A 16,113-nucleotide genomic window follows, 5' to 3' on the forward strand; every position below is an offset into this window, starting at 1 on the left:
AGTCGAAAGAATTTTTTCGCGGTCCGTAGGCTCTTCGGAAAAAAAAAAAAAAATTTAGAAATTTTTTGTCTCGCGGTGTTTCTCATGTTTGCGCAGTAACCGGAGCTTTGAAAAAATTTTGAAAAAAATGCACCAAAACTAGAGATTTGAAGCTGTAAAATGCTTTTTTCAAAATCTCGATACGATCATTTTTCACCAAGTTACAGCCTTCCAAAAATCACTAAAAAATTTATAAAATTTTTCTGCTCCTTTAATTTTTTGCATTAGTGTAAATAACTTTGGAGTAATTTCAATAGCTTGGAGCTAACCTCAAAGATGAATGACATTTTAAAATTAAAAATTCAGCAATTACTGGATTATTTAAATCCAATTATTAAGGATGATGATACTCTGACAAAACTTGAACTCCCCAGGAAAAAAAGATTTTATATGATCATATATAAGCATATATATTCATATACAATTTATATATGATCATATAAGAAATATGTAAAAATGATATATGATTACATAAAAGCTTATATGATCTTATAAAGTTCTTATAAGAATCAATAAACTCTTGTGAGGACTTTATAAAAATTGATATGATTTTATAAAACGTTATATATAACTTTATACAATTACTAGTTAAAGTTTTATATGCTTATATATAATTATATATGATCATATAAAAGTTCATATGATCTTAAATAAATCTTGTAAGAATTTATATTGTTTTATAAAAATTTATGTGATTTTATAAAAACCCGGGAAGAAGATCTTATAGTATCGTGTAAAAACATATGTCTTCATGTATGATTATATGAAAGCTTATATAATCTTATAAAATTCTTATAAAGAGTTATATACTCTTATAAGAATTTTATAAAAAATGATGGGATTTTATATAAAGTTATATATAACTTTATACCAATACCAGATGAAGTTTCATATGCTTATATATGATCAGATATGATTATATAAAAGTTCATATGATCTTATTAAATCCTTATAAGAATTTGTATAATTTTATAAGGATTTTATAATAGTTGATGTGATTTTTTATAAAGTTAAATATAACATTACTAGATAAAATTTTATAAATTATATGCAGTCATATATGATTATATAAGAACTCGTATGATCTTATAAAATTCCTGTAATAATTGGTATAATCTTATAGAATTTTTATAAAATTCCATGTGACTTCATATTAAGTTATATATAACATTATGAAATTACAAGAGCACGTTTTATACGGTTATACATAACCATGTATGATCATATATGATCATGTGATATCTTATATGACCTTATAAAATTTTTCTAAGAATTCAGATAATTAATAAAAATTTATGTGATTTTATATAAAGTTATAAATAAATTTGTATGATGACTAAAGAGTTTAATACGGTTATATAAACTCATGTATGATTATATTATAGTTTATATAGTTTAATGATTCTTATATAAAAATTTCTATGGTCTTATAAGCAGGCTATCTTAAAGAAACATCATTTTATATAAAACACAAATGTGATGAAATTTGATCATATTTAGTGCATTATTTATGTAGGGTGTATCAATTTGATCTTTTGATTTAAGTAATGCTACAGATTGTAAACAAACTTATAAGTGTAAAGCAGACTAGAGAAGCAGACGGCAATCATCAAAGTTGAGCCGCATTGAGGAAGGACATTAGTTGGATGGGTGACCCTTTAGCAAAATAGCAGTTAACCGGTGGATGTTTTTTTTTTTTTTTTTTTTCATGCATGATTGGATATAATTATATATCATCAGATCCTGACAATTTTTGGATCTAATCATATATTAGTTATTGTTTCTAAGATTAAATAAAATAATTTTTTCCCGGGCATATATAACTTTATATGATTATATAAGATTTTATGAAGTCATATAAGTTTTTATAGGACCAATTTCATTATAAAACTTTATATGGTTTTATATGGGTCACTTTTATATGATTTATATATGATCATATAAGAACTTTTTTTCCCGGGTCATTTTAAGAAAAAAAAATCTGGGCGTCGGTTGGCCCTGCGGGCCAGCCCCAAAACATCACTGCGAATATATTTTCGAGCTCTTCGAGCTCAGTGATCAGTGATCAAAATCAAGATTTGAATGAGTTTTGACTTAAGTCAGAGCAACAATATATGGAATATCCGAGAAAAACATTAAAGACTAGGTTTTTTCAATTTTTTGCTGACAATATGTTTAAAACTGAGGAACAAGTTACATGACATTTTCTGATGATCGAAAGAGACTATATTGAAAAAGAGTTGGTATGATTTCAGACACATTTTAGCACATTATATTTTGATTTATCCGGAAAAAATAACATAAAATGTTATTTTTTTAACTTTTCAGCGCCGATATCTTTTGAACTAATCAACCGATTTTGACGTTTGAGCTGGCAATCGGCGCGTTTTATTGAGTTCTAAAGCTGATTAGATTTTGAAATCGATCAGATGAGTCACTTCAAAGATCTCTTCACTTCAAAGTTCTCTCGAACAAATTAACCGATTGAGATGGTTAACAAATTAACCAATTATTTGCAATTAACTGAAAATTTAATATAATTAATTTTAAGCGACAAAATTTAGATTATTTAAGAAAATTTTCAGTTAATTGCAAATAACTTACGGCTTGTGAAAAATATCGAAAATTTTCTCCAAGATAAGTTATAGGAATAAAATGCTCTACAAAAATGTCCTATAAAATTTTCCGATAAAGTTGATGGTTGCGTCAAAAAATTCAAAAAATGAAAAAATTTATCGTCAATCCAACTTTAAATTCAAATAACTTTTGAAAAAATAAAAATATCGAAAAATTATAAGAGATCTTTTTGTAGAGCGTCAAATTTCCCTTAAGAATATGTCTTGAACATTTAAAAGTATTGGTTCCACCGTGAGCTACAAAATTCCAAAGCTTAAAAAATAAATTGTCCCATATTATTTAAACAGGAAATAGAAAATTGCGATGCGGCAGCTGTTAATATTAATATCAAGAGCTCAAACTTCCACAGTATTTTTTTTTCGTCATTTCCAACAATATTTTCGATATAAGGTAGAAAAAAAAAATTAGTCGATTTTTTTGAATCAGTCTAATATATATATAGGGTATATATATATTAGACTGGGCCAAAAAAATTGACTATTTTTTTTTTTTTAACGACACTGTGGAAATATTATTTGGGATGACAAAAAAAAGTTATTGTGAAAATTTGAGCCCTTAATTTTGATATTAAGAGGTGTATCATCGCTATTTTTTATTTTTTTTAATGAGCGGGTTTTTGTCTCATAACTCACAAACCATCGAGATAAACGAAATCGACTCAAATATATTTTTTTAAGGAAATTTAATGCTCTACAAAAAAGATCGAATTAAAATTTTTCGTCAAATAAACCGTTTCCTTATAATCATGCTTTGAACATTGTTATGATTTTAATATTCGATTGTTCAACTTTGGAATTTTGTAATTCATGTAAAAATAAGTTTCCGGAAAAAGACAATGACTATTCTTGAAGGAAATTGAATGCTCTACAAACAAAGTCTCTTCACAATTTTCGCTAAATTCACTCCTTCAAAAGTTATTCAAGGTTGAAGTTATGTAAAACGACTTAAATAATCTTGAATAACTTTTGAAGAAGTAAATTTAGCGAAAATTGTCAAGAGACTTTTTTTGTAAAGCATTCAATTTCCTTCAAGAATATTCATTGTCTTTTTCCGGAAACTTATTTTTACATGAATTACAAAATTCCAAAGTTGAACAATCAAATTTTAAAATCATACCAACGTTCAAAGCATGATTATAAGGAAACGGTTTATCTGACGAAAAATTTTAATTTGATCTTTTTTGTAGAGCATTAAATTTCCTTAAAAAAATATATTTGAGTCGATTTCGTTTATCTCGATGGTTTGTGAGTTATGAGACAAAAACCGGCTCATTAAAAAAAAATAAAAAATAGCGATGATACACCTCTTAATATCAAAATTAAGGGCTCAAATTTTCACAATAACTTTTTTTTGTCATCCCAAATAATATTTCCACAGTATCGTTAAAAAAAAAAAATAGTCGATTTTTTTGGCCCAGTCTAATATATATATATATATATATATATATATATATATATATATATATATATATATATATTATTTCACACTTTGGTATATTTAAGAGAAAACAATGATTTCATATTTCCATAACGAGATATTTGTAGATAGCAAACACATACGCAAATGCTCAGTAGACAATCGACAAGATACGCTCAATTATCAGTATTCAATATAAACAGTGAAACCTGCAGTTTGATGAGTACGTGAACTAATACTCCACTAAATTAGTGTCTATAATTCTCATCTACCAGACTCTCAAATAGCTAACCTCGCTAACTTTCCTAAGCAAGTACTCGATCGAACAATGGTGAATGTTATCGAAACCTATGTGTACATTGGAGAGGTAATAAATTTCCATTCAAAGTTTGTATGAGGTCAGTCAAGAAAATCCAGCTTATAAAAATTGACCTAAGATAATATTTAGTTTTCAAAGACTAACAGCAAGCTAATAAGTAAGACTGTAGTTTTCATATATTACGTGGTCCTTTATTTCAAAAATAAAATACAATAGCTCAAATTTTCCTTCAATTCATTTTTATCGTTATCGTTTGACTTGCTATCAATGGATAAAATCTATCGATCCAATTGAGTAATATTTTTGTATAAGGTAATAAAACCACAACGATGATTACTCTTTATCCAGAGAGAAGAATACTGCAACTTTTTTATTGATGTAGTATACATACACAAGTTGTAGGTATGGTGTAATAGTAAAAGAGACAAAAGCAACAAGCACACTTGCTACCCCGGTGGTCATTTCATCGGTAGCTATTTCTTGGTACTACTATTTTTTATTATTTTCTTCTTTCTCGATTCTATCCTCTTGTTCATCTTCTCCTAGCTTTGGACTCTCAACCTTTGGGGCGTAATTCGTACGAAGCTATCAACCTTAACGGTGCCTGGGGATTTAGTTAGGATCCAGGTTAATCGCGACGGCGTGACGACTTTTAGGCTACTATATATACTTACCGTACAAGAACCGAATCAGATTGTTACATCAGCGCTTGTCTATGTTTATTGGCCATGACTCTTGATTCTGTATTGCAAGTAGTTAACTAAATAACTTCTGCTCGGACAACAATAATCACTCGTGACGTTTATATTTTATTACTTTCATTACTTTAATTGAAATTTATATATTTTAATCCTCTACTGGTACTTATTTTTCTAACAGAAGAAAAATTAATTTGGCTAGACGAAAAGATAGTTAAACAGCAGTTTCACCTGATTGCATAAAAAGGTCAAATAACACTTGGGTAAAAAAAAAAAACACAGGCGAGACACAAGAGTAAAAGTCGTATTTTCATTAGCCACTATTTTTACAAGCATTCAATATTTTTTTTTTATGATCGTTCACGTTTTACGTTATATCCTAAACCCAAACACACTGGCACACCTCGTGCCGACTTTCTTACTGGAAAGTGGTCCTTGCAACTACCATGTGTTTCTCTATCGCCTCAGGATCTTTAACGAGATATACATACATCTATATATAGTAGACTGTATAAAAAAAAAATATTTTTTTTTCTTCATTATATCGAAAATATTGTTGGAAATGACGAAAAAAAATCTGTCTATCGGTTGACCCTGCGGGCCAGCCCCAAAACTTCCCGCTGTTTTCGAGCTCTTCGAGCTCGAAAATACTTTTGTGTGCCGTTGTTTTCGAAAAAAACCAATTTTAACATTTCTTTCTCCCATGATGTCTCAGGAACGAATCAACCGATTTTGATGGTTGAGGCGGCAATCGGCGTATTTTATTGAGTTCTAGAGCTGATAAAATTTTGAAATTGTTTAGTTCAGTTGTTACGACGATATTCGCGAAAAACCGTTTTTTACCATTTGTTTCTCCCGCGATAACTCTCGAATGAATACTCCGATTGAGATGGCTAAGGCGGAAATCGACGCATTTTATCAAGTTCTAGAGCTGATTAGATTTTGAAGTTGATCGTATAAGTCATTTCTGAGAAATCAATAAAAAACTAAAAAAAAAAAAATTTTTTTTTTCGTAATTCGACAATATTTTCGAATCTCCTCGATCAAATGATCTGAAAATTTTAGAAAAGTTGATGGCCAACAAGCTCTTTCGATTGCTGCCTTAACCATCCAAATCGGTTCATTAGTTAAAAAGTTATAAGCCGGTCACACACATACACACACACACACACACATAAATACATACAGACACTCGGACATCATTCTGAAAATAGTCAGAATAGCTTCCTAGGATCTCAAAACGTCGACATCTGATGAAATTTCGATTTTCGCAAATCGGGGTGAAAACAATAACTTCCCAATTTTTCGAAAATCGTCGATTTTCTTAGCGGGAAGTTAAAAATACTGTGAAAGTCTGAGCTCTTAATATTGATATTAACAACTGCCGCATCGCAATTTTCTATTTCCCCTTTAAATAAGATGGGAAAATTTATTTTTTAGGCTTTGGAATTTTGTGGCTCACGGAGGGGTCAATACTTTCAAATGTTCAAGACATTATCTTGTGAGAAATTTGACGCTCTACAAAAATGGTCTCTTATAATTTTTCGATATTTTTATTTCTTCAAAAGTTATTCAAAGTTAAAGTTAGATTGACGATAAATTTTTAAATTTTTTGACGCAACCATCAACTTTATGGGAAAATTTCATAGGACATTTTTTGCAGAGCATTTCATTTTCTATAACTTATCTCAAAAAATATTTTCGATATTTTTCACAAGTCGTAAGTTATTTGGAATTAACTGAAAATTTTTTTAAATAATCACTAAGTAAAATAATCACTTTAAGTAAACACTCCTCCCATCTCCAGAAATAAAGAGACTCTGCTCGAAGTGGGGCTTGGAATAGGCCCCCCATAGTACCAATTCTATGTATTGGTCGACACACCACAATTGGTCGAGAGGGGACGTAGTCTCTTTCCCCTTCCTTCCTGAGAAGACTCCCAGTTTTGTTAGCATTCATTCGCCCATACATGAACACATTCTCACACACACACCTAACTTCGGACTGACACCCGGGATGCACAGAGTCCTCACAAATCGCGAGTTCTGCACACCCATGCCCAGATGCTCTGACAACAACTGGGTGAATGCCAGTTGAATCGCGATCTAGTAGTCCTCTCCTCCTTCCTCTTGGTGTTGGAACTGACTGCTGAGCTTGTGATGGAGACAATCTTTGCTGAAACCATTAAAAATTTTAAAGTTTGGGGATGTGGCAAGAACCCGCCGATTTGTGGCCACTCCGCGACCTACCCTTCTATGCTTTAGAGCACCTCACGCTGAGGCTCGAACTCGGTGCATTTTAGCAGTAAGTGCTGAACGGTATCCCACCCTTTGTTACATTGAGGACATTTGCGATCCTTTGCGAGTCCGTACTTGAAGAGTCTATCTTTGAAACAGCCGTGACCGGTTAACATCTGGGTAAGCCAGAAGTTAGGGCTGATGTGTTTGCTCGCTAGACGTTCAGTAACGTCGGGGAAGAAGTTGAATGTCATGCGTCTTTTGTCCGTTGTGGACCACTGTTCTTGCCATCTGCAAATGGTTTCTTTTCTGAGGGAGACAAGGCTTTCTTCGTCATCTGGCTGCACGGGCACGGATCCAAGGGTTGCCTGTTTGCCAGTGCAAAGATTGTAACGGGCGCAACGTTCGTCAATCACAAGCCGAATGGGCACTGCCCCTGCAACTACACAAAGTCCCTCATTCAATGCCGTCTTGTATGAAGACATCATTGTAATCAGGGCTCGCCGCTGCAGGGCCCTGAGAGCCTTCCAATCCTCCAACCCACATAGGTCACTCCATCCTGCTGCCGCATAAGTGACAACAGGCAGGAACTAGCCCATGTCGATGATTGACATAGCCGGAAAGCGCAGTCCCCATTCAGTCCGTGCGAGACGGCGTAAACGACCAAAAGTTTTGTCTAATTTCGCGCGTCTTGTTTTTATGTGTGTTGTTGGTTTGAGGTCCTGGTCGAAGTGTACCCCTAAGTATCTAACGCTCTGTTTAAATGCTATTTTCGTTTTACCTATTGCGATTTTCGGTGGCTTTGAATCATATTTGGGCTTTTTCTGTCTTTTCGCTTCGTAGGGGTACGGACCTTTATTCTTGCGTGGACCGCGTCGGGTGTACTCTCTCTTGAGGAAAATCGTCTCGGTCTTGGATTCCGACAGCGTAAGTTTCGCAGAACGGCACCATTCCAGTATCGAATCTACCGTCCTTTGTGCTTTCCTTTCAATGTCCGTGTGTGAGGTTCCTTCTATGATGATGAGGAAGTCGTCAGCACAGGCTACAAATTAATTCCCGTGTTCTGTTAATTCTAATTCCTTAAGCAAGTCATCGAACATAATGTTCCGGAATAATGATCCTAAGACTGATCCCTGTGGACATCCCCTTGTTGGCTTTTTCTTTTCCTTCCCGAATCCCCATGACAGCACGACTATCCTATCCTCAAAGTAACTCTGTTCTACCTTGTAAATATTTTTGGGGCATTCCCGTTTCTTTAAACCCTAGAGTACTCGCGGCCACCACACGTTGTCAAAAGCGCCAGAAATATCGAAGAGAAGTCCGATTGCCAGATTCTATTTTGTCGAATCTAGCAAGCGTCGTATCTTAACGATTGCATTTTCAGTCTACCTTTTTGCTATAAAGCCAAATTGTTGACTGTAGATCTTATCCCCAGCTAAGACTGAGGTGGTGAGATTCGACTTTAATAATCTTTCAAATACCTTCCCGATTACCGAAAGTAAACATATCGGCCTGTTAGATTTGGGGTCACTCGCGTCTTTATCACTGCTCTTAAAGAGCATAATAATTCCACCCTCTTTCCATGCGGTTGGGAAGACTCCTAACTCTAGACATCTATTGTATAGTTCTAAAAATTCCCTTGATAAAATAACTAATATATATATATTAGGGTGTGCCATTTTGAGGCGACTTTTTTTTCAACCAAAAAACAGGCTGAATGCTTGAGAGAAGGTGAGAAAGGAAGCCTGTTTAAAGTAAAGCTCTCAATATTGATATTTAGAGGTGCCTATTTCTAATTTTCCATTTTCCATTTGAATCACGTGGGAAAAAAATTTTTTTTTTGGAACGAGGCTCCTTATGGGACGTTGCGGAGGAGTACCTTCACCGGCAAAAAACGTCCGTAACCCGAGAAAAAAGCGTAACCTTTTTATGTATAGTCTATGTATGATGGATATACAGTGTCTAATGTATAGTCTGTGGGATGACTGTTATTATTATTGCAATTTGGTATTATTATTATATCATTCGAGAATTACACCATCTGGTGGTCAAAAGTGGAACCATCGGATCATTATTACTACGTTAAACGCATGGAGGCTATACACAGAGTTGCGAATTCTTTAATGAGAATATTTGCAATTAAATATTAAATTTTCAATCCGTAATTGAAATTATATCGATTAAAATTACAAAGTTAATTTTTAATTTGACAACTTGAATTGAAATATTGAAAAATTAATTTAAATCTAAACACGTGGGATTAAGAGTCGAAAAACTAATTTTTAATGAGAGAAGCGAAATTGAAAATTAAAAAAGTAGTTTTTAAATTGACACATGGATTTAAAATTTCAAAAATTAATTCTAATTCAGATACGTGGGATTAAAAATTAAAAAATTACTTGTTAATTCAAACAGATGGGACCAAAAATTGGAAATTACTTTTTAATTCAGATTCGGTATGCAATCAGATAAGTAATCAAGACAAACAATTTGACAGCACTTATAATAGGAAAGAATACTGTTTTACTTGATCTTCAAGTTTAAATATTTTTAAACTTACTGTTGATCGTCAGATATAAAAGAATTTGAAATAAAAAGATGATTCATAGTTGAGACATTTGAGAATTAAATTTTTTGAATAATTTCCAGTGTAAACAGAGAATTTAAAATTAAACCAACACCAATCCAATGTTCAGAATTGAAAATATTTTATTTTATTTTTTATTCGAAAATAGAAAATTAAAAAACAGAATGTAATTTTCTAACCCCCTTTAGCAATGGCTAATTAAAATTTTTGATTGACTTTTCAATTATTAAATGTGGAATTAGAGATTAGAAAGAAATTTTTTAATCTGGTTTTCCGAATTAAAATTTTTTATTTAATGTTTTAATTGAAAACGTAGATTTAAAAATTAAGCCATTACATTTTAACGATACTTTACGAATTGAAAATTTGAAACTTAATTTTTAATCCAAAAATGTTGGATTAAAAATAAAAAAATTATTTTCAATTCAAAGATATTGGATTAGAAAATTAAAAAATCATTTTTAATTTGGTGTTTTTGGATTATGAAATATAAAAAAAAATTTAATTGAAGCACTAATGCAATTATAAATTTAATGCGCTATTTGAAACCCTGGCTATACAATATGTATAGGTATGTATTAGACTGGGCCATGAAAATTGACTATTTTGTTTTTTCGATACTATGAAAATATTATTCCTGATGACTAAAAAGAATTAATTAAATATTAATATTAAACAATGTATATTCTTAAAATAAATTGAATTGCCAACAAAAAATCTCTCTTAGTAAATTGACGTCAAATGAGCCGTTTCCTCGTAACCGTGCCTTAAACATTGATTTGTTTTTTAAATTCTTTGTTTCTATTTTGGATTTTTGTTACTAGAAATATTAAAATTTCTTTCACGCAAGATACATATTCTTGAAAAAAGTTTAATGTTCTAGAAAAAAGGTCTCTTAACATTTTTTGCTAAATTCACTCATTCGAAAGTTATTCAGGTTCCCTTATAGGAAGAAACAATAGGCCCAAGCTTGGCCGAGGCTTGGCGCAAGACTTATTAACTCTGGGGAAAGCTTCAAATCCAAGCTTGGCCCAAGTCTGTCTAAGCATCGAAATGATAACACCCAGCCAAGCTTGAGTGACAGTGTTGTGCCAAGACTGCATCTTAGTACTGGCCCAATAACCAATGCCAGTATTGTGCCAAGATTGCATCTAAGTATTGGCCCAATATCGAGAGCCAGTATTGTGCCAAGGCTGTTGCTAAATAAGCACTTATGATTATTAAAAATAAATTAAAAAAAAAAAAATATTAGTAGACATGTGCGTGATGGTAACATATGGAAATAAATTTGTACACAGAGAAATCAGGTGGATCGATGAAACTAATTTTTTTTTTTGCATTTGCTGGGTCTCGAACCTGGTCCTTCATGACTGCTAGGCAAGCCTCTTATCCACTAGGCTGTTACGCTATTCACAGAAGCCAGAGGTTTTTAGGTACCATTTGTTATTTAGACTGGTAAACCAAGGCTTGTCACTTGAGTATTGGCTGAACCTTGTCCCAAGACTGGCAAACGAAGGCTTGTCACTTGAGTATTGGCTGAACCTTGTTCCAAGACTGGCAAACCAAGGCTTGTCACTTGAGTATTGGCTGAATCTTGGCCCAAGACTGGCAAACCAAGACTCGTCACCTGAACGTTGGTTGGATCTCGGACCAACCTTGGGAGGCCGAGCCTCGGTAACCCAGTATTGTGCCAAGACTGGACCCGTTGTCAATATTTTTTTTCCTACAAGGGTTATTGAACTCGTTTTGACTCTTCAACCTTGAATAACTCTTGAAGGAGTGAATTTAGCAAGAAATGTTAAGAGACCTTTGTAAAATATTAACTTAAAAACTACATTAAATATTTAGTTTGCTGGATCGGGATGGTGAAAGAAATAAAAATTCACTTATTTGGTGTATTGTCCATTTTAATAAAAATAAATCACAGATAATAGCATAGAGTACAAGAGTCGATCACGAGTGTTATTAGAGCACTTATTGAACATTATTCGATTGCATTTGAGTTTAATTGAGTTTTATATAAATTGCATGGCACCGTACACATGAACATTATATTATATACATATAGAGCGTAGTTGAAGATCGAGTTTGTTGAGTTTAATGAATACGAGTTTATAAATTTACACGGCACCATACACGTGAATTAATTTATACAAAAGAGCGCAATAAAGAGTAAATTATTAACAATTAATGATTTACAAATATCATCAATAGTTCGAGTATACATTTTGTCACAATTAATTTTGATACGCGACATTGAGAACGAGTAAGAGCCGAGTATGAACTTAATAGATGCTTAGCGAGCCGAGTCTGAACGTATAATGATTACTGTGCAGTCACAAATAAAATTTGATATTAATTTTTGAGATTAAGATTACTGGATGACTGAATGATGACATCAGTCACACCAGTTGACATCATGTCCAAGTAAATAATTAATCGATGAGTAATGAAAGTAAATGTAATTAAGAATAATTATTTGTGGCTGCAAAGTCACGTGATTGCGAGTATGTGTATATATATATATATAGCCGGCAGGTTATTTTGACACGTGGTCAACACAAAAATGATCACAGATTTTATAAATTAAATTGAATTAATTAACTAAGCACAATAATTAGCAAGATGTAATTGGAAATTATAATAGACTTGTTGCACGTGGTGTTCTAGAACATGTGTTGTAGAATAATGCCAGTTGACGCGTAGCTGGCTATCGAGTTGAAATTCCGAGTATCAGAGGGCGCGTCGATAGCAGCACCTCTGGTATAGTAGAGCGTAGAGTTGTCAAGTGTTCTGGCGCGAACATTTGAAATTTACGCAACAACCTTTTTTGTAGAGCATTAAATTTTCTTCTAGAATATGCATCTTGACTAGAAAAAAATTTTAATATCTCTAGTAGTTACAAAAATCAAAAATAGAAACAAAGAATTTAAAAAACAAATCAATGTTTAAGGCACGGTTACAAGGAAACGGCTCGTTTTACGGCAATTTCCTAATAGTGATTTTTTGTAAGGAATTCAATTTCTTTAAGACTATACATTGCTCAAAATTTTTCAGATAAATGATTTACGAGTTTGAAGTAATACATGAAATTTCTATTAAAAAAATAGTCGTAACGATACACCTGTTAATATCAATATTAAGGGCTCAAACTTGAGCAATATTTGTTTTTGGTCATCCCCTGGTAGAAAGTGCCCGACAACCGCCCGACTGTTGACCAGCACCCGATCGGGGAGTAAAAGTAAAGCCCGATGACATGTATCCGAGAAGGTGCCAGACGGGGGACGATTTCGTTGCCCGAACTATCGAAAACCCAGTTAGGTAACTAGTCAGGGAGAATTTTGTTAGCCTCATTTCTTATACCCTTTCGGGAGCCTGTTAAGTTTGAAATTATATATCCCGAAAACCATTAACCCGATCGGGCAACTAATCGGGCAAAATGTTATGGGCCCGATTACACTAGCCCACTTGGGTGCCCGAAGTGGCTAATTGTTTGTACCCCTATAACTTATCTCCCAATCAGGTAACTAATCGGGCAAAATGTTATATAACTCTAATATATAGAATTTTTACATTTTTATTTTTTACATATCATAAATATGGTATCTCATATTATAAAAAAAAAGTAAATAAAGTAAAAAACTATACTAACAGAACAAAAAAAAAATTTCCTCAAGTTACCTATAGATTATGTAGTGCAGCTAAACCCAGTTATCACTGTCGGTTGCGTAGCCAAGTGGACGCTTTTTCCGATCGCTAAAGAATTTAACAACCATCATAGTGAGTGCAGTTATTAAAAACCAAAAATTGATTATATTACTGAACCCCAAGCGTTCTAAATCAATTTATTTAATCAATTCCATTGCAACAAGCGCACTATCAATTAAATAAAATTAAGTTTCAACTAAACGGCGAGGCTCTGCCTCTAACCGCAACCAAGATGGCGACCCAAAAACTGAAAAGGCCGAGAAGCCCCAACAATGACCCTATCAGGACACGCCCAGGAAACAAAATTCCAAAGGCTAACACTACTGTTAAAAATTCCCAACAATGGAACAAAATTTACAAGGAATCGCTGGCCAAGAATGAGCTCAAACAGCTCGGAATACACACAAACCAGTCATCTGTCAAACCGAATCTAATCATCAGCAAACGCCCTGGGGCTTCCGCGGGAACCTCTCGCAAGGACAACAATGGTTGGGTTGACTCCAAAAAGACAGCAAAGATTCGTATCAATAATAATGAGGTAAATTTCTCATTATCCAACTCATTCAGTTCGCTGAATGACAGCTTCTCATCACAAACCATGGACATGAAAACGACACCTAGCGGCGCAAACCCGAACACCCAACCAACTCACAGCGGCCCAGTCCCGACCCAACCGGCACCTACAGACGCCACAGAAGATACAGCACCAACAAAAGGTAAACCACAACCCTTTTTTACGACAACAACCAACATGTCAGACCTAATCAAGCTCCTCACAGAGGGCGGGCTAACAAATGGTGAATTTTTTATCAAACAAATTGACACCAATGACCACAACATTACCCCCAACTCAATGATTGCCTATGACAAAATCAAAAAAATCCTTGAAGATAACAAAATACCACACTACACATACACACCTAAACATCGTAGACCAATAACTGTATTCCTCAAAGGACTAAGAGGTGACATCCCAACAGCAGAGTCAATAAAAGAGGAGATAGACTCCAAAAACCTAGAAAACATAGTCATTGAAAAAATCCACAAGAATCATTTCAGCAAATCTTACCCTTCCTGGTATAACTTTATTATCCAGCTTAAACCAGGTAGTAAAACCAACGACCTTTTCAAAATCAAAGGCTTACAACACCAACCGGTTCACTGGGCCATAAAAAAAGGCGCCATGATCACCCAGTGCAAAAACTGCCAGCGATTTGACCATTTGAGCTACAATTGCTGGCTACCATACAGGTGTGTCAAATGTAGCAACACACATGAATACGGTAAATGCTCACTAACTGAACCAGACAACAAAGGTAAACTCAAATGCGCTAATTGTGAATCAACTGAGCACCCGGCAAACTATAAAGGCTGCCCTTTCTTCAAGTTCGTCTCAAATGCAAAAAAAACGGCGGCTGCTCAAAAAATAGCAGCCACTAATCAGAAAATCGAAAATATTAATAATACCATTAACCCACTCATCTCCTATGCTGAAACCGCAAGTGCTCAACACAACCACAGACAATCCCATCACCAACACCAACCATCACACCAACATCTGCCTAATCACCAACATCAACCAATCTACTCCCACCCCAACAACAACAACGCAGAGTCCCAAGACAACACCCCCCCTTGGATCCATGAACTCAATAAGGAAATAGCCTCGATGAACAGACACATGATCTCATCGGTAAACACACAATTATTACAAATCACAAACCAAGTCCAGAGTAACTCGAAAAAAATCGAGCATATTTTCAACATACTCCAAATTCAATCCAATTAAGAAAACTTCAACCAGCAAACTCCGAATTGCCGCTATTAATGTAAATTCTATACAAACTAACCAAAGACGTTACGACCTCCAGTGCTTTGCGGTGGATAATGACCTGGACGTGGTAATAGTGTCAGAAACTAAACTCAACTCGAAGCATAAACTCACATTTAAAAACTACGAAATTATTCGCACCAACAGAAAAAACGCAGTACAAGGGGGCGGTACTGCCATCCTTATAAAAAAAATATAAACCACAACATAGTCAACTATCCCACCTCCCATGCTAACTCGGTCCTGGAATTTACAATAATAAAAGTTAAAGCTAACCCGATCAGAAATCTATATATTATTGCAGCGTATGCGACCCGTAATAACAGAACAACATTCACCGACGAGCTGACCAACCTATTCAACAACTTAAACCTGCAAAACCCAGACAATCACTATATACTAGCTGGAGATCTAAACGCTAGAAGACAAGATTGGGGTGACTTCCTAACAAATGAACGTGGTCGCCAACTCCGTAACTGGGAATACGGGGAAGGGCTGAACTACAGAGCCCTATCAGTGTCTCCGAAAGAACCAACATTTTTAAGAGGCCAGTCAATCCTTGACATAGCAATAGTGGACTCAAGACTCGACTTTATCATGCAACACAACAAACAAATCACAGTAACTGACTACGATAGCGA

General features: G+C 34.0%; 1 protein-coding gene across 2 annotated transcripts in view; it reads right to left on the reverse strand.

Moving 5' to 3' along the window:
- LOC130664138 (protein madd-4) overlaps positions 1 to 16,113 on the reverse strand; it is a 328,261-nt gene that overhangs the window by 89,922 nt on the left and 222,226 nt on the right. The window lies entirely within an intron of this gene.

This window comes from Microplitis mediator, chromosome 2 (genome assembly GCF_029852145.1).
Source record: "Microplitis mediator isolate UGA2020A chromosome 2, iyMicMedi2.1, whole genome shotgun sequence".
NCBI lineage: Eukaryota > Metazoa > Arthropoda > Insecta > Hymenoptera > Braconidae > Microplitis > Microplitis mediator.